We start from the raw sequence: 23,670 nt of genomic DNA on the forward strand, positions 1-23,670 counted from the left end.
TCTCTATTATTTTTCTACTTTGATTAATTTCCGCTTCGATCTGCTACTGCCTTTCTTTGCATTCTTTTGGATTTAATTTGCTCTTTTTCTAATTTAAGGTAGAAGTTGAGTTCAGTGATTTGCGACCTTTTGAAATTTTAATCCAATTTAGGCATTTAGTATTATAAAATTTCCTTTAGAGTACAGCTATCATGATATCCCACAAATTTTGATATGCTATATTTTCATTTTCACCCAGTTCAAAAGCTGTCTCATTTCCCTTTTGATTTCTCCTTTGACTCGTGGATTATACAGAAGTATGTTATTTACTTTCTCAATAGCTGGTGATTTTCCATATTTTTTTAAAAAATATTTATTTGGTTGCGCTGGGTCTTAGTTGCAGCAGGCGGGCTCCTTAGTTGTGGCAGGTGAACTCTTAGTTGCAGGATGCATGTGGGATCTAGTTCCCTGACCAGGGGGATTGAACCCAGGCCCCTACATTGGGAGCGTGGAGTCTTATCCACTGTGCCACCAAGGAAGTCCCAGATATTTTTTTTTTCGGTACGCGAGCCTGTCACTGTTGTGGTCCTCCCGTTGCGGACGCGCAGGCTCAGCGGCCACGGCTCACGGGCCCAGCCACTCCGCGGCATGTGGGATCTTCCCGGACCGGGGCACGAGCCCGTGTCCCCTGCATTGGCAGGCGGGTTCTCAACCACTGCACCACCAGGGAAGCCTCAGATATTTTTATAGTTTCTAATTTAATACCGTTTTTGTCAAAAAAGTTACGGTGCAGAAAAATGGTCTATCTTGGTAAATATTTCATGTGCACTGGAAAAAACATGCTGTTGGGTGGAATGTTCTATGTATGTCAATCAGGTCAGGTTGGTTGATTGTGCCAACGCTAATTTTCTGTCTACCTGTTCATCATTTACTGAGGAAAGGGTACTGAGAGCTCCAACTATCATTGTGGCTTTGCCTATTTCTTTTTGCAGTTCTCTTAGTTTTTGATTCACGTTTCATAGCTCTGTTATTAAGTACATAAAATTTATAGTATCTTCTTGAGGAATTAACCTCTTTATCATTATGAAATATCTTTACCTGGTTGTTTTCTTTGCTCTGGAATGAGTACATTTGATATTATTACAGCAGGTCCAGCTTTCTTTCCATTAGCATTAGAATTGTAACTCTTTTGCCTTCCTTTTACTAACCTATTTGTCTCTTGATATTTAAAGTGGGTTTATTGGGTAAACCAGCATATAATTGGGTCATGCTTTTTTATGCAATTTGACAATTTCTGCTGTTTAATTGGGGTGTTCAAACCATCTATATTGGTGATCCTTGACAAGGTTATGTTGAAATCTACCCTCGTTTCCTGTTTTTGATTTCTCCCATCTGTTCTTTGTTCCCCCTTTTCCTCTTTTTCTGCGTTCTTTTGAATTATTTTATGTGATTCAATTTTATCTCCACTGTTGACTTATCAGCTGTATGTAATTCATTGTTCTGCTATTTTAGTAGCTGCTTTTGGGTTTGTAGCATCCATATTTAATTGATCATAGTCTGCCTTCAAGTGAAATTATATTTCTTCAAGCCTATGAGTTTGCCATTTCTCCTGGCCTTTGTACCATTTTTGTCATACATTTTATTCTATTTATGTTACAATCCCCCAACTCTGCTAAATTGTTATTATTTTTAGTTAAATAATTGTTTTAAAGAGATGTCGTTTAAAGAGAATTAAATAATAAGAAAGTGTAATATATTTAGTCATGTAGGTACGTTTCCAGTACTCTCCGATTCTTTCACATAGATCCAGATTTCCATCTGGTTTCATTTTCCTGCAGCCTGAAGAATTTCCTATGACATTTCTTGCTGTGAAGGTCTTTCAGTTTTTGTATGTTTGAAGTATCTTTATTTCACCTTCATTTTAGAGATATTTACCCTGGTGTCGGCTCCTAGGCTGACAGTTTTCATTCAGCACTTGCACACGGTGCTCCACTGTCTCCTCATTTGCGTTGTTTCCAAAGAGAAATCTGCCATCGTCCGTATCTTTGCTCCTCTGTGTGTAATTATGTCTTTTTTTCTGGCTGCTTTTTTTTTTTTTTTTTTTTTTTTTTGCGGTATGCGGGCCTCTCACTGTTGTGGCCTCTCCCGCTGCGGAGCGCAGGCTCAGCGGCCATGGCTCACGGGCCCAGCCGCTCCGCGGCACGTGGGATCCTCCCGGACCGGGGCACGAACCCGCGTCCCCTGCATCGGCAGGCGTACTCTCAACTACTGTGCCACCAGGGAAGCCCTCTGGCTGCTTTTAAGACCTTTCTCTCCATCACTGACTGGCAGCAATTTGATTATGATGTGTCTGTGCATGTTCCTTGTGCTCAGGGTCTAAGATTGTTTGATCTAGGTTTATACTTTTCATAAAATTTGGAGGCTTTTCAGCAATCGTTTCTTCAAGTAGTTTTTCTGTCCCTCCCTCCCTCTTTGGGAACTCCAATTACACAAATCTCAGCCTCTGCCCACCGCCCCACAGCTCAGTCACGCTCATTTTTGCATTGTTCGCTTAAGAACACTTTTCCTCTCCTTGTTGTAGTTCGGATAGTTCTTACTGCTTTGTCTTCAAGTTCACTAATCATTTCTGCTGCAACAGCTAAACTGCTGTTAATCCCACCCAGTGTGTTTTGCATTCAGACACTTTAGTGTCAAACCTAGAAGTTTAATTTGGATCTTTAGTTCAGTGTCTTTACTTCACCAGGTCTCTATACCTAAAGTCTCAAATATCTCCTTGAGCTTTCTGAACATATGGCATGTAGTTATAATAACTGCTTTAATGACCTTGTCTGCTAAATCTAACATCTGAGTCAGTTTTGTATCCGTTTCAACTGAATTTTCACTGCCTAATGAGTTGTATTTTCCTGTTTCTTTCTATGCCTGGTAATTTTGATGGGATGCCAGACACTGTGAATTTTACCCTTTTGTAAGCTGTATATTTTTGTATTCCTATAAATATTGTTGAGCTTTGTCTGGGGATACAGTTACTTGGAAACAGTGTGAAACTTTGGGTTCTTGTTTCTAAGATTGTTCAGGGCGCTTAGCAGCATTTATTCCAGGGCTAGCGGTTCTCCACTGAGTAGTCTGCCCAGTGCCCTGTGAATCAGGAAGGGTTTCAGTCTGCCTGACGACAAGACACCCTTCACAGTGTTGTGACAGCTCTGGGTACTGTTCCCTTTAATCCTTCTGAGTGACTCTCCCTGGCCTCTGGTGGTTTCCCCACACCCACACTCTGATCAACACTCTGCTGGAAACTAAGAGAAACCCTCTGCACATCTCCAAGTTCTCTGTTTGCTGCTCTCTGCTCTCTGACGCTCTTGCCTGCAAACTCTAGTCCCCTTAGCTGCCCTGGACTCTAAGCTCCAGCTCCTTTATGGGGGGAATCTGCCAGGCTCTGCATCCTTACACCTCCCTGAATGCCGTAAGAGCTGCAGAAACCATCAGGCTCATCTTGTTTGATTCTCATCCCATAAGCGTCACCGTACTTTGTTGCCTCATACCCAAAGTTTAGAAAACCAAGGTTTCACAACTATTGCCCAGCTTTTTATGAGTTTCGAGTGGGAGTGCTAATCTGATCCCTGTTTCTCCATCTTGTGTGCAGGTGGATGTAGTGTAGTCACACACATAAGTCATTATAACTGTGATGTGCCATCTGTCTCCCCACTAGAGGGTGAGGGTAAGCTCCTTGAGGGCAGAGATGATGTTTGTTTTGTTATATCCTTGATACATAGTAACCAATCAAACATTTACTGAATAAACACACTCCTTAATCACCTGGAATTTGTTTTGGCATACTGTACCATTAAGGACCTCAAATGTTTGTTCTGTTACGTACTGTATGATTCCAAGTATTAAGACAGTTTGGACAAGGCAAAACTATATTGCCAGTAAAATGATCACGGATGCCAGTGATTCAGGAGGGAGGATGGCTGAATGGGGGAACACAGAGGATTTTCTATGGTGGCAAAACGGCTCTGTGTAATATTGCCATTGTGGATTCCTGACAATATGCATTTCTCAAACCCAAAGAACTTTACAGCAGAAAGAGTGAAACTTTTTTTTAAAAATAAATTTATTTATTTATGGCTGTGTTGGGTCTTCGTTTCTGTGCGAGGGCTTTCTCTAGTTGCGGCGAGCGGGGGCCACTCTTCATCGCGGTGCGCGGGCCTCTCACTGTCGTGGCCTCTCTTGCTGCGGAGCACAGGCTCCAGATGCACAGGCTCAGTAGTTGTGGCTCACGGGCCCAGTTGCTCCGTGGCATGTGGGGTCTTCCCAGACCAGGACTCGAACCCGTGTCCCCTGCACTGGCAGGCAGATTCTCAACCACTGTGCCACCAGGGAAGCCCAAGAGTGAAACTTAATGTACACAAATTTAAAAGAAAATAATTCAGGAAGTCAGAAGTTCTCAGGATAGGGCTTCCCTGGTGGCGCAGTAGATAAGAATCTGCCTGCCAATGCAGGGGACACAGGTTTGAGCCCTGGTCCAGGAAGATGCCACAAGCCGCGGAGCAACTGAGCCTGTGCGCCACAACTACTGAGCCTGAGCTCTGGAGCCTGCAAGCCACAACTACTGAGCCCACGTGCCACAACTACTGAAGCCCGCGTGCCTAGAGCTCGTGTTCCGCAACAAGAGAAGCCACCACAATGAGAAGCCCGTGCACAGCAACGAAGTGTAGCCCCCGCCTGCCACAACTAGAGAAACCCCGTGCACAGCAACAAAGACCCAATGCAGCCAAAAATAAATAAATTTAAAAAAAAAAAAAAAGATGATCCTGGAGGATCTCATACAGTCAGAAAGTAAGGAAGACTTAAGACAAAAACAAAACCCCACGATAGGGCTACCTTGGTGGCACAGTGGATGAGAGTCTGCCTGCCGATGCAGGGGACACGGGTTCATGACCCGGTCCGGGAGGATCCCACATGCCACGGAGCGGCTGGGCCCGTGAGCCATGGCTGCTGAGCCTGCGCATCCAGAGCCTGTGCTCCGCAACGTGTGAGGCCACAACAGTGAGAGGCCCGCGTACAGCAAAAAAAAAAAAACCCCCAAAACAAAAAACAAAAACAAACAAAAACCCCACGATGAAGGGGTCTGCCAAAGGGACAATGGTGCTAAATAAAAGAGCTCCTAATGACCAAAGCTGGAACATTTTGAGGGAAAAAAAAAAAGTCATTCCGATTATAACGCAAAGTATAAAAGGATATCCGTAAGTCCATACTGATATAAATAAGTGACAAAATAAGTAAGTAAAATGAGGAGAAGAGACAAATATCCCCTGCAAACACCAATCTATGCAGACGCTCGGCCCTTAGGGACCCTCCTCCCGCGGGTGCCCCAGCCCGGCCCGGGGAGCTCCTGGTTGGCCCCCCTCACCCGCCTGTGCACATCCCCCCCCAACCTGAGCAGAGGGCAACGGTCCACGCTTTACAGAGGGTTCCGTTTGGGCACAAGGTCCTGGGCCGCACTGCCCAATTCTTCCCAAACGTGACCCTCAAGGCGCAAAGCCAGGCCCTCCACCCCAGGGGGTCTCGTGCCCCCCCGGATGCCCCGCTGCCCGGCGCCTCTCTGACCATCGTCCGTCTTCCGTCTGCTCCTCTCTGTGCCGCACGGCATGTTCTCTGCAGGCAGCTGTCCTGGGGACTTGCTCTTCCCGCTGTCTGCCATTACTCGCGGGGCTCTCACGTCTGTCACAGCCCTTGTCCCCCAGCTCCTGTCTCAGCTCTGCCAGCGCCCTCTGCCCGCATCCTGGCCCCCAGAGCCCCTCCTCCAGTGCATAGCGAGCTCCGCTCCTGCCCCTGCGGCTGCCTCCTCCTCCTTCCGGGGTCTACATGAGGGTCCCCCGCTGGCTCCTGATCACTGCTTGTCTATAAATGAGGGCAAGGACGGGACTGAGCGGGGAGCTCCCACCAGTGTGTTGCTCCACAATGCTCGACTGCCAAGTTTCCGCACAGGTTCTGCTCTGGAAATGAGTTTCTGGTCTTAGGACATTTTTTGGTTGCAAGTGACAGAAACCCAACTCAGACTTAGGACAGAGGAGCCGGCACCCATGCCCAGTGGGGCTGTCCGGTTCCTAGGAAGCCCCGGGCCGCTCTCCCCTACACTCTGCTTTCTCAAGAGCCACGCAGTGACACCCCCAAACACAGCCAGAAGTTTCTTCCCTCTGGCCCCAGCAAGAGTCTCCTGGCTTCTGAGTGGGCACCGGGGCCTCAGTCTCGACGGGCGCTACGAGGGGGCAGGCGGGGAGGCGGCTCTGCGGGTTTCCGAAGGCCCTCCTGCCAAAGCTCCTTCACGTGACTGTCTGCCTGCCTGCCAGGTGACTCACTGGGATGCCTCTGGTCGGCCCCCACAGTACGGGCGACACGGCCCAAGGCACTGCCAGAGGCCGGCATGGCCACCGGGAAGCACCATTTCGCCTCTCTCCTTCCCCCCCTCAACGCTTAAGTCTGGATCTTGTAGAAAGTGCGGCTGGAGCACCTGGGCCTTCCTCCTTCAGCTCCTCTCTCACCAGGTGCCCAGCCACATCCAGTTTACCCCAAAGGCCCACCCAAACCACAGACCCCATTCTGCCAAGTAAATGTCGTCAACGGTGCCCCCCAAATCCTCTTTGTTGGCGAATACTCAGCCCCGCTCAAGGCTCTGGCTTTCACCCCTCTTCCCTGTCTGGCCAACATCCTCCTCTGGCTGTGGCTATTCCTTAGATTCACTGTAGATTAAAGCCTGTTCCCTATTTTTCATTCTTTTTGTCCATTTCAGTGAGTTTCAGGGAGGAAAGAAGAATAAACAAGCCTCTACTCAGCCATCATTTCCAGAAGGCCTATGTTCCATTCTTCATGCTGTTCTTCAAACGTTTTCCAAGTTCTGAACAATGAGCCCATCTCAGTTTCGTGCGGGCTGGCACTTCCGCCTCCACACCTCCCGCTGCAGCTGTTCTCACTGACCTCCACCGCCCCCCAAATGCACGGGCCACGCTGTTATGCTGAAAATTGTGGCCCAACCCGTCAGCAAGTCATGGAATCAACCCGTAGGTCAGAACCAGCTTTTCAGACCTTTCCGGGAAAGGATGTCAGACCGTACCCCACACAGAAAGGACACTGCTGTTTGGAGTCAACTGGATGCAACGTGAAGTCAACCTCGGAGGCTGGGGCCACCCTTCAAGCTCTTGGAAAGCTGCCACTCTGGGGACAGCACGCGGCTGCTGCCCAGTCGCGGGGTCGCAAGACAGGCAGTCAGGACACACAGACCCTGCTCTGCTCACCCGCGGTGTGCGTCCCCAACCCCTCACCTTCTTGGGCTTTCCTCACCAGCAAAACCGCACCAGAGCCCCCGCAGGACCGTTTAGAGAGAACAAAGTCTCTATCACATGCTCATGAGCCAAGGTCTGGGACACAAGCTGGCCTGTGCCAGGAACAGCCCACCACCAGCGTCCTGCTCGGGTTCCCCAAAACTTCCAGGTGCACAGCGCCCTGGCTCCCAGAGGAGGACGGCGCGACAGGGCTGTCGTTCTGCACGACGCCAACGCCAGCCCTCCTGTCACCTCCAGCGCCCACGGGGCAGCCAGTCCCAACCCCTCCAGGCCGAGCCCCCAGCCCCCAGCCGCCTCAGCCCCACAAGACGATGCGGGGCCTTCGGCGAGGTGGCAGGGGTGCAGGACAGAGACAGGGCCTCCACGAAGGAGGGGCAGTGGCGCTTCGAGGCAGAGCATGTTTCCTTTTCACTTCGACCTCCTCGTGACGGTTTAAAAGCGCTCAGATCCCGCTCAGTCTGACCCCAGCACCCAGACCTGCCCCGTGAGCCAGCAGCACTCGCGGCAGTGAAAGGCCGGCTCCTCCAAACGACTCTCGGTGGAGGCGTGCGCTCTTCTCACACTCACTCCGGGGGCCACGCGGACCGTGCGCAGCCCCGCCCACCCCGCCCAGGAGAAGAGAGGGTCCCTGAAGAAGAGGAAAGTCCTGAAAACGCCGCGGGACGACTGAAAGCACAGAGAAGAGCGGCAACAGGCCGTCTGCCCGGGACTCGGCGGTTTCCTAGCGCGCTTCTCACCCGCGCCACGGGCGAGGGTGGCGCCGGGGCAGCCGGGCAGGCTCCCCGTGGGTCTGCGTGTGGAGCCGCGGACGCCTGGCATTTCCCTGCCCCGCTCTTCTGCTCTGTCTCGCGCTTCGGGCCTTCCCCACTTACGGATCTGGATGTTTTGCCTGTTCCCACGGGTGATTTAACGGGAGGCTGCGAAAGGAAGCTCCCGGCAGGGTCGGCCGGGCTCCCCAAAATGCTCCATGCACACCCCTCACCTGAAGGAGGTCTGCTCCCTTGAAAGTCACCGCAGGAGGGACACCCTCCCCGCCAAGGCCCCTCAAAGAGCCCCGGCGCCCCGCGCCCCCGGGCGCCCCCGTCGGTGAGCCAGAGGCCGGCTCCGCCCCGGGGCACGGCTGCCCTCGCTCAAGAGGACGAGGAGCCCCTGGACCCAGCACCTGGGCTCCGCAGCCCCGCCTCCTGAAGAGCACCTGGCGCCAGGGGAAGTAAAGACACCGAAAAACTCACAAACAGTTCACTGGGATGTGACGACGGCTGCCCTTTGCCAGCGCTGCCGAGCTCTCAGCAGCCGCACCGCCCACCGACCTCACCACGTGGTCGCTCGGCGCCCTTCCCCCGCTGCGCGGGCAGGTCAGCTTGTCCTTGTCCCACAGACCTGGCCGGTGCTGAGGCCGGAGCTGCGGAGGGGCAGCCGGACCGCCGCTCGCTCCTCCCTGCCCCCACTGCAGGAACGCTCCGGTCACACGTGGGCGATAAGGTTCTTGATTCCAACTTCCTACGCGAGTTCTGGAACAGAAACGCTCTGTGCCGGCTCCTGATGGGGTCTGCTTGGAGCACGAGCCCCAGCAAGCTGCAACCTGCAGGCCGGGGGCCGAGGGGGACACTCTGCCCAGTGCCGCCTGCGTGGCGCGGTGTGTGAGCCTCGTGAGCGTGTGAACACGTGTGAGCACGGTGCCCATCGCCCGCCGGAGCGACAGCCTGAGGCCTGATGGGGCCCGGGCCACCCGCCTCCGTGCTGCACCCCACTCCCCCGGGGCGCTGAGACGGCAAGGGCAGGGAAGGGGCCACGGCAAGGGCAGGACATCCCAAGACCCCCGCAGCCCACAGCCACTGGCGGTGCCCCTGGCGGGCAGGGCTGGTCACTGGGACACTGAACAGCACCCTCACCCACTGGTGTGTCCAGACAGACAGGAGCCGCCTCTAGGAGGCCACCCAGCCCTGCCCTGCCCTGCCCAGCCCGGCCTGCTGTCCTCCCCACCTCCACGCAAGGTGGTAGGGGCCAGCCAGCCTGCACGGCCTTGCAGTCCTGCCTGCCATGGCCTGAGTCGCTCCCATGAGCTGACTGTCTCCCTGAGGACCTCCCCGCCCCCAAGGCGGAAAGGCCAGCAGATATTTCTGGAATGCAAAGCTGGCCAATTCCCACCAGCAGACAGACCACGCAGCTGAACACAGCCCAGCAAAGAGGTGGCCCAGCCCGGAGATTGAGCCCTTCTCAGGCGGCAGCGGAGGTGGGGGCCTGTGTCCACGGGGTCAACAGCGAAACACAGAGATGCTGACCGGCAAGGAGCCCCAAGGTCGGCAAGGTCACGTCTCAGAAACAGGAGGAAAATGTGGTTTCCTCCACAGAAGCAACAGCAACACCTCCCTCCCACGACCCAGCAAGCAAGGAGGAGGGAGTGGAGCAGGAGGGAGGGTGATGCGTGCTTCCCAGTCATTCTCATAGCTCTCAGGCCTGGGGGAGCGGAGGCACTGGGTGACCACAGCCTTCGTCAGGACTCACCCAAAGTGTGGGACAAAATATTAACCAAACACAGAGGAAAGGAAAACAAAGTGGAAACCTTTCATCCATCCGACGGAAAACCCTCAGGAAACACAGATCTGAGCCCCTGCACACCTGCAGATGGTGCTGGCAGTCACAGTAACAGACCCCACGGGTCCCGCAGGGCCCTGTGCAGGACGCCTGGGGCAAGCCCTTGTGTCAGACAGTGTCTGAGGGGGCTTCCCCTTCCTGGGGGGGGGGGGGGGGGCGGAGGGGGATGTCCCATCCAGTTCCGCACTGAAGGTTCCAGAAAACCACTGACCAACATGAGGAACGTTTCATCAACTCAGACCGTCAGACTCCTTTCTGCCAAGTTCCAGCAGCAGAAGAGACGGTGCCTTCCTGGCAGGGCCAAGTCTGCCAGGCCACTGGGAAAGCTGGGACCGGTCGTGCATGGGACACGCCCCCCACCAACACACACACAGAGGCTTGCCCCAGGACCTACTTACTGGGAGTAAAGACTTCAGAGAACACTGCCGTTTCTGTCACAATAATGAAACAGACAGCTTTGACCAACCCTCTTAAGAGAGAACAAACACACTATTATGACAGTTTTAAACTACTGAAAAAAATTTTTAACCCACTGATGAGATAGGAAGAAAGTTCGGAACCTCAGAGGGCAAAAGCTAAGTAAAACCAGCAACAGGGGAAATCAAGGTACCCCTCTGCTGTCTGCATCTGAGGGCCTGGCTGATCTTGAGCATCTGTACTGCTTAGAAGAGGCAGGGGAACGAACAGAAAGCCTTGGATGTGCCCAGGTGATGACCCTCTCGGAGACACCCCCAAGGCTGGGGGGCCCTGAAGGCATCAGGTAAACGAGGGCCACTAGGAAACCCAGCCCTCCCACCCTGAGGAAGTAGGAGCTGCGGGGGGAGAGGGAGAGGTCAGCCCATACCTGGGATGGAACTAAACAGACTCACAGTGTTCTAAGAGCACTGAATTGTTTGGAGGAGAGTAAAAATATCAATTAATTTAGATTTTGATAAATGAATTCCGTGTGTTAAAATATCCAGGGCAGCCACTATGGAAGCCAAGTGAATGATTTCCAGTCTAGTTGAGGAGAAAAAAAAAGAAATAAAAAAAGATCAACCCGGGCTTCCCTGGTGGCGCAGTGGTTGAGAGTCCGCCTGCTGATGCAGGAGACACGGGTTCGTGCCCCGGTCCGGGAGGATCCCGCATGCCACGGAGCGGCTGGGCCCGTGAGCCGTGGCCGCTGAGCCTGCGCATCCGGAGCCTGTGCTCTGCAACGGGAGAGGCCACAACAGTGAGAGGCCCACGTACCACAAAAATTTAAAAAAAAAAAAAAAAAAAAAAATCAACCCCAAAGAAGTTAAGGGCTTCCCTGGTGGTGCAGTGTTTAAGAATCCGCCTGCCAGTGCAGGGGACATGGGTTCGAGCCCTGGTCTGGGAAGATCCCACATGCCACGGAGCAACTAAGCCCGTGCGCCACAACTACTGAGCCTGCGCGCTTAGAGCCCGTGCTCTGCAACAAGAGAAGCCACTGAGATGAGAAGCCCGTGCACTGCAACGAACAGTAGCCAACTAGAGAAAGCCCATGCATGGCAACAAAGACCCAATGCAACCAAAAAAATAAATAAATAGATAATAAAATAAAAGTTAAGAAAGGAGGAAAAAAGTAATCTGTCCCCAAATAACAGGACAAATAAAGTGTGAAATAAGACGGTAAAAATAAATTCAAATAAAATAATTTTCATAAACATAAACGGACCAGCAGTCTAGGTAAGACAAAGACTGTCAGACCAGATCTTTAAAGATCCAGATACGTTCAAACATAAGGATGTGAAACCGTGAAGGTCAAGAATGGACAAGACACTCTGACCTGAGGGAAAGCTGGTGCAGCTCTGGGGTGTAGGCAGAAGGCACCCCCAGAAGCAGGCCTGACGGGCCGGCCCACCGCACGGTGGGGTGGGGGGCCTCACATCTGTGAGAAGGAGGAGCCAGCGCAGCTAACCGGGCTTCATCTCAGGGGACCATCCTTGGAACATCTCTGAAAACGGACCCCATACCAGGGCATAAAAGTCAGAGCTCCCAACAAAGGTCAAAGGCCCAGCTGCTCAGTCACAGCCCCACCCGCGGGTACAGCAGCGAGTCAGGGAGTGAGGAGGCCTGGCCCCAGCAGTCATCTGTGGTCACAGCTCGTGGCAAAAAGGAAGATACATGCACCGCTTCCACAGCCAGCAGCCTCGGGGTCGCGGTTGAGAAGCGACCTTTTGGGGAGGGACTGGAAAGCTGGCAGGACCATCACGTGCTGCGAACGGGTGGGGCTGCAGCTGCCTGCTGCGGGGGCGTCTCTAAGGAACCTAGAACCCGGGTCATCCCAAGGGCACCTGCGCACCACCCCACCGCGCGCCGGGGGGCGCCTGCACTCCCTGTGCAGCACACATGGGAGAGCAGGTCATGATAGAGACAGCCTTCTGTATGCACAAGGGCAATCACCCCACAAGCAACTATGAGGACGAGGACTGGGTGGGGGCAGGAAGCAGGGAACCCACAACTCGGCAGGCGGCCTGAGTGCAACATGACACTGCCCCGACCACCTGTGAAGACACACTCGCTCCACAAAACTGCCTCAGCTTCAGCATCTAAACTGGCACAGACCTTGCACTGGCTGCATCATTTACTGAGCACCTACTGTATACAGTAAAACACGTGGGAAGAGCTGTACAAACACCATCACATTTCCTCTTGCGCACCTGGGGACACAGCAGCTGTGTCCGTCCTCACCTTATAGGACAGAAAACAAGGTCCCGTTTCTAAAAGGCCAACGTCTGAGCTCACGTTCTGGAGCTCCTGCTGGGCCCAGCATGTGCCACAGGAGCCGGGCTGTCCCTCTATGCTTCTCTCCCTCCTGTCTGCTAGGAGCCCCGTTCCCTGGGGCTCTCCAGGTTTTTTTTTAATGTCATTAGATTTTTTAAAAAATATTTATTTATTTGGCTGTGCCAGGTCTTAGTTGTGGCACGTGGGATCTTCGTTGCGGTATGCAGGATCTTTAGTTGCAGCACATGAACTCTTAGTTGCAGCATGTGGGATCCAGCTCCCTGACCAGGGATCGAACCCAGGCCCCCTGCATTGTGAGCGTGGAGCCTTAGCCACTGGACCACCAGGGAAGTGCCCCTCCAGGTGTTTGAATGGAGGCCCCGCCTGCACCCCACCCCATGGGATGGGTGCAGGGCAGAAGCAAAGCAACGTCCCCGAGGATCACAGGAGAAGACACACCCCGCCTGCTGGAAGCGCCAGCATGGGGCTCAGGGCCTGCAGCTGCTGGGCTACTTTGTCCCCAACAGGGAGAGGCTTCTCAAAAAAAAAAAAAAAAAAAAAGGAGGCAGAAATAAATAATAGGAAAAAAGAGAACGACAACCTGGCATCTGGATCCAGCCACCCCTGAAGCAGGTCCTTCTCAGTACCTGTCCAAATGAGAGGACTGAATCCCTTGTCCTAAAGCTGGGGTGCACTGGTGATCAAAAGAGCCCTCCTGGGGCCATTTAACCCCCCACACCTGCTGATGTTACGAGGCGGCAGGGAAGAGAGAGGGAAGGGGGAGAAGCGGGCCAGGACACAGTGGAAAGGAGTCCCAATCCCACCCCTTCTCCAAGGGCCTTGGTTGCAGCAGGCTGCCCCTCCAGGCCGCGGCACAAAAGGAAAGTAAGGAGGATTCACCAAGTCCTCAAAAAGCTGCACCCCCGAAAGAGCTGGCGCTTCCGGAGTGGCTGGGGGCATGCAGGCTCTCACCCAGCCTGTCCCCTCAACGTGGATAGCGTCCAGGTGGCTCCTTACTTTGTGGTTATTGTAATGTCCAGAGTGAAGCCACTGTGGGAGGCTCATGAAGAGCTGGGACTGAATGACAGGAAAGCGGCAGCAAACACTCAGAGCTGGAGAGCGGTTCTCACACCCGGAGGAGACAGTGATGCCCAGAGATGGTCGTTCCACCAGCACGAAGGGCCACCAAAGAGAGGACGGAACAGGACAACGCAGCCTCAGGCATACAGACACCCGAGCGAAAGGAGACCCAGACACAGCCGTAGCGGAAGAACTTTAACCTCTCCCTGGATGACCAACAGAATAAGCAGAGGACAAAGTCAGGCCCACAGCTGTGCCGAGCAGAGCTGACCTGCAGGTAAGCGCGCTGCCAGCCCTCTCTGGTGTCCGCCTAACCTCAGCCACCAGCCGCTTCCTGACCCTGTCAGCCCTGGGGTTTTAAACAGCGCACGTGGGATGGATCATGTGCTCCTCGAGATCTCAACTGTTTCCCGGATCCCCAGAGCTGCCGGTTCACTCTCCACGGGATTTTTCTTAGGAAACCGGGCGAAGTTTTCTGCATGTTCAGAGCAGGGTGTCATCTGCTGCGGCGCCCCGTGCGACCGGTTTCCCGCTTCGCCGCACACCACACGTCGCTCGACAGGTGCACGAGTAGCAACGTGGGTGGCAGCACAGGCCGAGGCAGGGCAGCCTGACGGGTGCCAGAGGCGGGGAGAAAGCGCGTCAGGGCAGCCACCGCACCGGCAGGCGCCGACTCGGCGCGTCAAGCAGGCGGTCGGCCACACGCACCTGGGTTGGGACGAGGTCCACGTTTTGGATGCAAGCTTAGGAGAAATCAGCACACGACAGGAACTCCACTTTCCCGCCCAGTGTGTTACGGGCACGGCGAACTAGCCGAGACGACCGAGGTGAGGGTGCGAGGCGGCGAGGAAGCCCGCGTGGAGAGGGTGCTGGCGGCCTGCGGAGACAGGCGGCGGGGCGGGCCTAGGAGAGCAGGGAGGAGGGACAGCAGGCACAGGTGCGCCAGGTACAGGGATGCGCGGTGGTAGCCTGCGGAGAGGCCAAGAGCTGTTCTGTCCGTTTGTAAGCTGTGAGAGCCAACAGCAGGTGTGCACTGGAAAGCAAAGCTGGTGCAGGAAAGCAGCACGACAAAGGTGGCCAGAGGGCACCGACATGGGGCCACAAGGCCACGGGGTCACGGGGCTGCGCTTCAGCCGGAAAACTCCCAAACGCTTGTTACTGAGAGGCGTGCGCCGGAGCTGACAGGCTCCTGCTGGCATCACAGAGTCCCGGCCCAGCGTGGGGTGCCCAGGGACGGGCCCTGCTCCGGGAGACCTTCGACACACTCTCCGCTGACCTCTCGTCCTCACACGAGCAGCCTGTCTACTCCAAATGCGAGTCCAGAAAGCAAGAACCGTCTTCTCCAATCCCCCCCGGGGCCCAGGCGCGCGTCCTCACCGGGTCTGACCTCTCCAGGCGCTCAGCTGCCAGTGCACGGAGCTGGGGGAGCCCTCACACGGGCACACGTGGAGCGGGGCGTCCTCCAGGGGCGCTGCAGTGGAGCCGATTAATATGCAAAGTGAACAGGACCCTCCAGCCGGCTCCTGAGGGCAAGCCCAGGGTCCCGGCAAACAGAGGTGGCCGGCGGGCACGGGGTGGGCTCGGCGCTCTGCGTCTTCCAGCCACAGGCAGCCCGGGGTGCTGCCGCTTTGGGCCCGCCTTCCCTTCTGCGAGAGCTTTCTCCTGGCTCCCATTTCTTTCTCCTGAAAAAGGGCAGGTGGGAAGAGCTAAGGTTTTGAAAATGTAGGTGTCTGAAAACGCCTTCCTCCTGCCTGGACAGCTGGCGGGCCGTCTGGCTGGGGCGGCAGGTCTGGCGGTGCCTCCGAGGTCGCCCTGCTCCTGCCGGCCCGTCCGCCCTCACGCCTTCGCGGGGTCCCTCTGCTTCCTGGTCCTGGGCCGCTGAGGCTCCCGCAGCAGCTGCAGCAGCCGCTCCTGGTCTCTATTTCCTACTGCCTGTGTCTTTCCGTTCTCCTTTTGGATGATTACACTTGCCTCGTGCACTGCACCTTTCACTCTGCCCTCCCACCCGCACTGTGCCCCCGTCCCTCCTGCACAGCGCTGCCTGCTCCCTGGGAGGTAAGTCCTCGCACCTCAGAGACGCTGATGATGCTTCTCCACTTCCTTCTGGAAGCTCAGCTCCAAATCTGGGCCTGCTCAGGGCGGTACACTGGCCCACTGGACAGGCGCCAGAGTAGGCCTCTCTGGCTGGACTCTCCCCGCCAAAGGCCGGTGCAGGGGGAAAGGCCTGGCCGCCAAAGTCGTGGGCAGGTACCTGCGTCCTCACTGGTGCCCGAGTCCCCGCTCGCGTGACCTCTGTCTCCTCTCCCAGGAAGAAAGATTTCACACGCCTCCTGGGACAGGGAGGGGCAGTTGTCAACTCCAGGCAGCGAGGGAGAGGATCTAAGCACACAACTACTTCTCAAACAGCCCTGGGAGGACCTCCATGGTGCCCCACGGGCTTCCTCCTGAGTCTGTCCTAAGTGCCACCAGCATTTGGAACGCTCACCCCAAGTCTTAGGATTCTTTTTTTTTTTTTTAACCTCCTTTCTCCTCTAATAACCAAAAGCAGGTGTGAAGCGCCTCTCTGCCCATCCTACGTTTCCACAGGGCACTCACCCTTCGGGGCTCACATGCACCCCACGGCTCCTGGACCACACCGTGGCTGCCACTTGAGGCCGAACCGCCTTCAGTGTCCAGTCCCGATGGATCTTCCCCAGCACCCGCACTGCCCTGTGCACACCAGCCTCCACGTGTCCCTCTGGGAGATGGGCAGGCGCCGACCAAGTGAAGCCCTACTGCCCAGGGATGGTCAGCGATTTGCACCCACACCCTTTAGCATCCAAGCCACAGGCTCCAAACTCAAGGAAGGGTGGGAGCCCCCAGGAAGCCTGCCCAGCCCGTGGCACTGGCTTGAGCGCTGCCTCCCCCATGAGCGTCCCAGGGATGCTCAGCTCTGCCCAGCTCTGAGCTCACGCTGAATCCTGACCTGAAGTGACCAAGACAACAGCACCACGTGGGCGACCAGAGAGCCCCTTGCGAGGCTGTGACCCCATGAAGCTCTGCAAGGCCCCCCTGCCTGAGGCGAGACTGCCAGGGTCATGCAGACATGGGACAGGAGAGTTTGGCCAGTTAGTAAAGAACGGTTTATTCTGGATGATGCGATAGCTGCCAGGGCTCAACTGTCAGGAGCATTTGCTAATAGAATAATTCAAAATGTGAAGCATTTAAATTGCATTAGTTGTAAAAGTCGTAAGTGCAACGTGGGCTAGACAGACCTCCTGCAGTGACCGCCCTTCACCACGGGGACCGAGGCCCCAGCTCCCACTCTGGCCCACACATAAAGGGCAGCAGTTCCACACTGTGAAGACCAGTCGGGGCCACGTCCAGCACAGGGACCAACAACCCAGATCTGAAGCTGTGTTTCCTCTGCTTGTTCCTAATGAAGAGGCCACGAGCAGCCCAGCTCTGCCCATGGTCGCCCCAGAACGAGGCTTGGACCTGAGCCTCTCGGGCAGGGTGCTGTCGTGACACAGCCAGAGCAGCTGAGGGCTTGGGCCCCCGCTCCAGGACCACGCTGCATCAGCACAAATCGCACGGCCGAGCCCGTGCGCTGGGGCGGACAGGGGTCAAGACGGGCTGCAACTCCCACGGCAAAAGCCTCGAGGAGAGAGCAAGGGACCAGGCAGCTGGTGGAATCCACACGGAGGACGCAGGGCTGCGACACATCACCAGGCCCCTCGGCGCCCGCTGACCCAAGTCCTCTGCACCACCGGTCACGTGGTTTTCTCTGCCTCGGCGGGCACTTCAGGGGCATCGCAGGTGAGAAGACCTGAGTGGTCACATGCATGTCTGTTTTAAGATGCCCACCTGACACTCTCCATCCAGTGATGGAAGAGCATTCAGCAGGCAAAGCTCATGCTGAGGACAACCAGAAAACTAAATCTAGAAAAAAGGTTGAAAGAAATCTACTTGGAGGCAAGGAAATGCTACACAGCAGCCAGGACCCAAGGGGCCAAGGCCCCGGCTGACCAGCCTACTCTGGGGGCCTGGGGGGCGGGGGGAGGTGTGAGACTGGGCATCTGGCTGAGGCGGCGGGCAGGCGGGCCGCGGGTGGCCGCACGGCCAGCAGCACCGTGGGGGTCCATCCGGGCCCCACAGCGTCGCTAGGGCTTCCGCGACAAGGCGTTAACTTTGAATATCCGTGACCGATGGATTCATGGAGACAGACGACAAGACCGAAGAAGCGGAATCCACAGAAACGGCTCACATGCAAAACACAAAAACTGAAACTGAGAACTCCACCGTCGGGTTCATGGACAGATGGACGCTGCCGACGCAGCTCGGGGAGCTGGGAAAAGGGCCAATAGATGGTCCAACCGCAACTACAGAGAGGAAAAGCGTGGAAAAACCCAAGAGAAAGACACGTGGAAACCGTGAGGAGGGGCGCCACGCGTGTTCCCGTGCCCAGAGTGGACAAGCGGGCAGAAGCAAACTGCGAAAAGATGACGGCCGAGAACGTCCCCACCAGCCAGAGGCATCAAGCGACCAGCTCAGGGGGTGCTGCCGCGGGCACGTGAGGGTCCGGGTTACGTCAAGACCGCACTGCTCCACCCGCTGTCACTTCCTTAGCTGAGCTTCCCAGGCTCCCATTTCCAGGGCGGCTGGCCAGTCATCCTAGGAAGGTGCCAGTACTGCAGCCTCTCCCAGAACCCACCCTCCCCACCGCCACCGGCCCTGCCCGCTGGCACCGTCCCGCCCTGTTCCCGCCTCTCGTGGTACCCACGGCACCGCCCTGGGTCCCTCTCTCCCACCTCGCCTAACACCTGGTTCCTCACCCAAAATATAAAGTTACTTTTCTCTCCCCATTACTACCACACCAACCCCAAACCTCCAAAACACCAGCAAATGTGAGTGAAGAATCAGCAGCAGTACCGGGAAAGGGGCGGGAACATGTGAAGGAAACAAGGGGGAAACTGGCAGTCAGGTCACCTGGGCGGCTCGAGCTACTCCCGCCGCCTCGGGCTGAGCGGGGAGCACAGAGGAAACCTGTCCTGGCCCCGAGCTCTCGTATCGTCGTATCGTCGTATCGTCGCCGGCAATGCGGGCGCCGGAATGCGGCTGCCTGAAGGCTCCTGAGCCGGGCGGCAACCGCAACCGAGGCGTGAGGAAACACGCGGACGCCCCGCCGCGCCGCGCTCCAGCGCCGGGCACGCGCTCAGAGGCACACGCACCGCTGGCCGCTGCCGTCGCCAGGGGCCGCCCTTCACCGCACACAGGAAAGAGCATCCGGGTCGTTTCCAGGAGGGGAGGACAGGGCGCGTCAGGGGGCAGAGCACCACGCTGGAGGTCACCTTCCATCGCATTCTGAACTTACTGCTTCCCAGACCTCTAGACTCCAGAACCGCTACTGAGAAGTGCAAAGTCATTCGGATGCTCGATTCTCTGTCTCTTTCTCTCCGAAAGCCCTGCGAGGCTCCCACCTGTCCGGAGAGCTGCAGAGTGTGGCGCCCCTTCGACGGGGTTCCCAGCCTTCAGTACTCTTCTCTGTTCTCCCACCCCAAATCTGGGTTCTGCTTCGTCTGGCACCCCTGCTGTTGCTGTGTAGTCTCCCTCTGAACCCTAAAAAGTATAATTCTTTCATGCAAACATGTTTATCGTTTGCTAACCATTCCATTTTGCAACTCATGCTTTCTCTGATGATTCTTTGTGTCTCTGAAAACGGCATTCCACCCTGCTCGGGAGACTACCCGGCAGGAGGCCGGTGTCTCAGGCCGCCCCAGCGTCCTCCCGGCGCCGCGACCGCTGAGGAACGGCAGTCAGGACCCGGCGGCGCCCTGGAAGAGCTCTTACTTCTGGTTGCTTTAAACGCTGTCTTGTCTTCGGTGTTTTGGAGCGTTGCTGTGACGTTTCTCAACACAGACATTATTTATCCTGTTTGAAATAAACGATTTTTCCATCATCACTTCTGTCATTAGTTCCAGCCAACAGCTCTTCCAACACTGTCTCTTCTCCTTTCTAATTTCGCTTTGGGGGCTGGAAGCAAATGTACCTGAAACTCTTGCGTTCTGTCCTCCACCCCTCAATCACCTTCTCCATCATACCTTCCATTCCATTAGCTCTTTGTTGTTCTTATTAAACTCCTTTCCCTCGTTCACAAAGCCTCTCTTCAACTGCTTATAATCTAATATTTAACCTGTTGGTTAGTTTTTAAATTTCAACTGTCATTTGTTTCTCGAGATTCCATTTGGTCTCTCTCAAATCTTCCTGACCCTTCCTGTTAGCCTCTTGTTTCCTGCTCATCACTACGGTTCTCTCTCTGACTTCCTTAAGGTCCCTGGTGCCTCTAAATTTTGAGCCTTTTGATGATGATTCAGTGGTGCAAACAGGATTAGTTCTCAGCTCTCCTCGCTGCCAGCACAGAACCTGGCGTTCTCAGACCTGCTAAGTCAGTTATGACGTAGCCATCTGCCTCCCAGCTTCCAAACCTTTATTGCTATTGTCTCCCTCTCACTTTACTCAGCCTTGTGAGTTTGACTTTTTTAAACATCACTTTCCTGTTCATTTAGCAGAATGGGAGAGAGTTTGGGAGAGAGTGAAGTTGTATATATTGTGTTCAATCTGCCATCCTTACCTAAAAACCAGTAAGCTTTCCTTAAAAATTTGTCTTCAGCATGAAAAATTGGAGCTGGAGTCCAGACATTTTTAAAATTAATTTAAATTTCATTTCCACCATACAAACTATTTCAAAATACAGAAGAAATAGCTTCGTAACCTCATCATCTATTAACATTAACTACATTAAAAATACAGGCATATTTGTATTTCCCCATGGAAATCATCCTGGTTAACATTTTTTGGTAGAGTATCTTTTGGTTTTTGATAGTTTAAAAGTTCATAGACTATATATATAATACGTATATATGTATAACTGACTCATTTGGCTGTACAGCAGAAATTTACACACTGTAAATCAACTATACTTCAATAAAACATTTTTTTAAGTTCATAAATCATATAATTATTCTAATATGTATTTCAGTTTTGGTTATTAAAGGGGTAAAATTTGTATTTATGTCAAAAAACTAAATCAACAATTTCCTCAAAACAACATGCAGGGAAAAAAACTCAGGTTGGATTTGAAATTCAGTTGGGAGAAGCATGCTCCGTGCACCTCTGAAAATATACACATTGATACTATGTATAAAATAGATAACTAACGAGAACTTACTGTAGAGCACAGGGAACTCTACTCAGTACTCTGTGGCAACCTAAATGAGAAGGAAATCCAAAAAAAAAGGGGGGGGGCTATATGTATATGTATAGCTGATTCACTCTGCTTGCTGTACAAGAAACTAACACAACATTGTAAAGCAAGTATACACCAATAAAAATTTTTTTTTTAAAAAGTGTCACCAGGGCACCTGCTGCTGAGTCGTCGGGACGCGCAGAGGCTCTAGGCATTACCACAGGAAAAGCAACAGCAAATAATTTGCATCACTTGTCTGGAAAACAGGGATACCCTTTTTTACATTCTAAAATGATAGCCTATTTCTTATATGAAGGTCTTTTACCAGGATTTCAAAGATGTTTTAGGAAATTGATAACTTAATGAGTTAATAAATTTTCCCATTTAACATGATGAAAAATAGACTCTATTTTCAAGTAGAATGCCTGATTTTCAGGATGGGCTACCAATGCTGAGTGAGAAATATGTGAACACTTGCTCTTCCTAGAATATATTACAAGTGTTATTTAGAAAATACTGAAAATTGTTTCTGCTGCAAGGCACATCAAAGGCTCTATGCCCTGTTAGAGGCTCCCTGATGCCAAGGATTTGCTAAACTCAAGACAAGTCCAAACAAGCTGCGGCCGGCCTGTTTTTTTGCCTGTGACTGGCTCAGTTACACACAAAGGGTGAATGCGGGAAGGCAGTTATCATGGCACACGTACAAAGCGACACTTCAATACAGATGCAGCAACAACAACAAATGATGAAGTACTGCAGGAAAAAACCAATGTTTTCCTGACAAATACCTGTTGGGGCAGATAACATCCCACAAAATAGTATTAAAAATTTAGCTAAACTTTCTGGGACTTCCCGGTGGCGCAGTAGATAAGAATCCACCTGCCAATGCAGGGGACACAGGTTCCAGCCCTGGTCCGGGAGGATCCCACATGCCGTGGAGCAACTAAGCCCGTGCGCCACAGCTACTGAGCCTGTGCTCTAGAGCCCGCGAGCCACAACTACTGAGCCCGCGTGCCACAACTAGTGAAGCCTATGTGCCTAGAGCCCGTGCTCCACAACAAGAGAAGCCACCGCAATGAGAAGCACGCGCACCGCAATGAAGAGTAGCCCCTGCTCGCCACAACTAGAGAAAGCCCGCGAGCAGCAATGAAGACCCAGTGCAGCCAAACGTAAATTAATTAACTAATTAATTTTTTTAAAAAACCTTCCCACAAAGAAAACTCCAGGCCAAGATGTTTTCACTGATAAATTCTACCAAACATCCAAGAAAAATAACATTCCTATACAAATTCCTCTACTTCCACTTTCTAGAAGCATTTCTCAACCCATTTAATGAAGCCAATATCACACTGATATCAAAATCAGACAAAGACATTACCAAAAATCTACAGACCAATAGCCCTCATGACCACAGATTTAAAAATCCTTAAAATTAAAAAAAAAAATGTTAGCAAATTGAATCCAGCTATAAAGGATAACACACCATACCCAAGTGGGGTTTATCCCAGGATTGCAAGGCTGGTTTAACATTCAAAAATTAATCAGTGTAGGGACTTCCCTGGTGGTCCAGTGGTTAAGACTCCACACCCCCAATGCAGGGGGCCCGGGATCAATCCCTGGTCAGGGAACTAGATCCCACAGGCCGCAAAAAGGTCCCACAGGCTGCAACTAAAAAGACCCCGCATCCCACGACTAAGACCCAGCACAGCCAAATAAATAAATAAATATTTTTTAAAAATTAATCAGTGTAATTAACCATATTAAATAAGAAAAAATATATATGATCATTAGAGCAGAGGCAGAAAAAGCATTTAACAAAATCCACCATTCATTCTTAATAAAATTCAAAGTAAAGTAAGAATAGAATAAAACTTCCTCAACCTGATAAAGGGTATATATACAAAACCTATAGTTATATATGTAATACTAAGTAGTAAAAAACTGAATGTTTTCTCCCTGTGATCAATAACAAGAAAAGGACACCCACTCTCACCACTTTTGTATGACATTTTATTGGAGGGCCCAGGCAGTGCAAAAGGCAAGAAAAAGAAATAAAAGGCATTAAGATTTGAAAGGAAGAAATAGAACTATCTTTATTCACAGGGAAAATTATTGGATATACAAAAACCCTTAAATATTAATATTTAATACTGGGTAATTTTTTTTTTTTTTTTTGCCACGTAGCATGCAGGATCTTAGTTCCCTGACCAGGGATCGAACCCGTGCCCCCTGCAGTGGAAGTGCAGAGTCTTAGCCACTGGACCGCCAGGGACGTCTCGAATATTGAGTAAATTTTAATATTTAGTAAATATCAGGGATAAATTCAGCAAAATATATACACTGAGTGCTACAAAGTACTGAGGAAAGACGTTTTACAAGATCGAAATTTACAGAGCAGTGTATTAGGTTCGGGGCTTGGAAGGCTCAACAGTGCTAAGGAGTCACACTCCCACTGGTCCTCTGCCCAGTCCCTCCCACTTCACACTCCCCACAAGTGCTCCCCAGTAAACCTCCTAATCTCCACTTTGGAGTCTGCTTCCCAGGGAATCAAACATGAAGAGTAATTAATACTTCATACATTTGTAAAGGAAGGAAAGGAGACAAAAGTGTAGCTATCTGGAAAAAGACCAAGATGCCGATCCGGACAATTCAAGTGCGATGAGCATTGCTAGATTAACACGGTGAAGGCTGGGAGGGAAACAACCAGATGACTCCCTATGTGTG

General features: G+C 52.8%; 1 protein-coding gene across 8 annotated transcripts in view; it reads right to left on the minus strand.

Moving 5' to 3' along the window:
- Positions 1-23,670, minus strand: part of ARHGAP39 (Rho GTPase activating protein 39) — a 78,994-nt gene that overhangs the window by 39,898 nt on the left and 15,426 nt on the right. Inside the window, exons 1-2 of one of the 8 annotated variants that reach the window (XM_067017666.1) lie at positions 15,973-16,022; positions 15,099-15,403 (exon numbers count right to left, since the gene is read on the minus strand). The exons of 6 other annotated variants lie outside the window; for them this stretch is intronic. The gene's annotated coding sequence lies outside the window, so the exon portion shown is untranslated. Of the gene's footprint in view, positions 1-15,098; positions 15,404-15,972; positions 16,023-18,689; positions 19,967-23,670 lie in introns of those variants that run through there. One more of the 8 variants, XM_059043228.2, reaches the window with a different exon arrangement.

Source organism: Kogia breviceps, chromosome 17 (genome assembly GCF_026419965.1).
Source record: "Kogia breviceps isolate mKogBre1 chromosome 17, mKogBre1 haplotype 1, whole genome shotgun sequence".
NCBI lineage: Eukaryota > Metazoa > Chordata > Mammalia > Artiodactyla > Physeteridae > Kogia > Kogia breviceps.